This window comes from Fukomys damarensis, unplaced genomic scaffold (genome assembly GCF_012274545.1).
Source record: "Fukomys damarensis isolate Sample0158 unplaced genomic scaffold, DMR_v1.0_HiC HiC_scaffold_13, whole genome shotgun sequence".
Classification (NCBI taxonomy): domain Eukaryota; kingdom Metazoa; phylum Chordata; class Mammalia; order Rodentia; family Bathyergidae; genus Fukomys; species Fukomys damarensis.
This window is the reverse complement of record NW_022900925.1, coordinates 35407605-35408788: the sequence shown is the minus strand read 5'-3', so window position 1 is coordinate 35408788 and position 1184 is coordinate 35407605.

Sequence of the window (1184 nt, the reverse complement as noted above, 5' to 3'; positions counted from 1 at the left end):
GGGAAGGGAAGTTAGGTTGCGCCGCGCTGCGTGTTCACTGAGGTGGGGGCGGGGAGCCGGGCCTAGGGGCCATGTGGGAGCTCTGGCCCGGCTTCCCGCGCGGTGCGCCCGGGGCCGACTTCTCCTTGCTGCCCTGGGGCCCCGGCAGCTCTCCGCACCTCCTTCCCAGAGCTCTGGCTCTCGATCTGTGCTCATGGCCAGGCCCGGCACCTGATTGCCTCTGAACCCATTTCCACTCCTGTTTTTTTCCTCTTTTCTGCCCGCTCAGTCCTCTCCTGGGAGAGAGAGTTGTGTATAGATGTGGACTTAGGTAGAGACCGGATCAGTGGGGATCTGTGCCCGCACCGAACCCTGAAGCTCAACTTAAAAGAATTGGGCCTATTTCCTGATGAAATCGCAAAAAGCTCGTTTTTCATATCTTCAAATTTAAGGGAACCAGAAAAAAGGAAGATAAGTTTCCTAGAGACTGGACCTTAGCGTAAAAACAAATGGGGGATGGTCTGGTTGAAACAGCGCGGTGACATTGGTCACAGCAGTGTCCCCTTGGTGTCCCTCCCTCTGTGGGGGGATGGGGCGCAGGACGGGTGAAGGGTGCTTGAGGTCTTTTTTAAGGTGACAGCTCTGAACAACATTGTAACCAAGTTGCTCTTTTGTGACATCTTGGCCAGAGAACTCAACGGCAAAGCGACAAGGCTTATTTTACGCAAATTGCCTTCGAATGATGTTTGTGTTTGTGCTGGTTTTTACTAGTCTTTTTCCTCCTTAATTTTCTCCAGAAAAGATTTTCCTACTGGGGTATAGACTGGTGGTTCCATTTCTGCTGCTTTTGCAAATCTTAGGGTTTCTAACATTCCTTAGGGATACAGAATACAACTTGGGAATTACCTTCAGTGGTGTAAGCAGTAAGAAAACGCTTCTAGTTTCTCTGGTTTACTTCCCTTTTTGGACAGGGCTTCTTTAAAGGAGGAAGAGAAGCACGCGGGCTAACATTTTTTAACAGGAGGAGAATCCTTTGAGACCTGTGTATTACAAACCTTGACAATTAGTGGACAGCTCAATAAAGGAGGCTGTTGTGCGTTAGCTGTTGACTGTTAAATACAAAATCATTTTCTTGGAACAACTACCTTTTCCTTTTTTTTCCCCCCAGTTTTCTCCAAATCTAAATATCTTTATTCTTTATATAT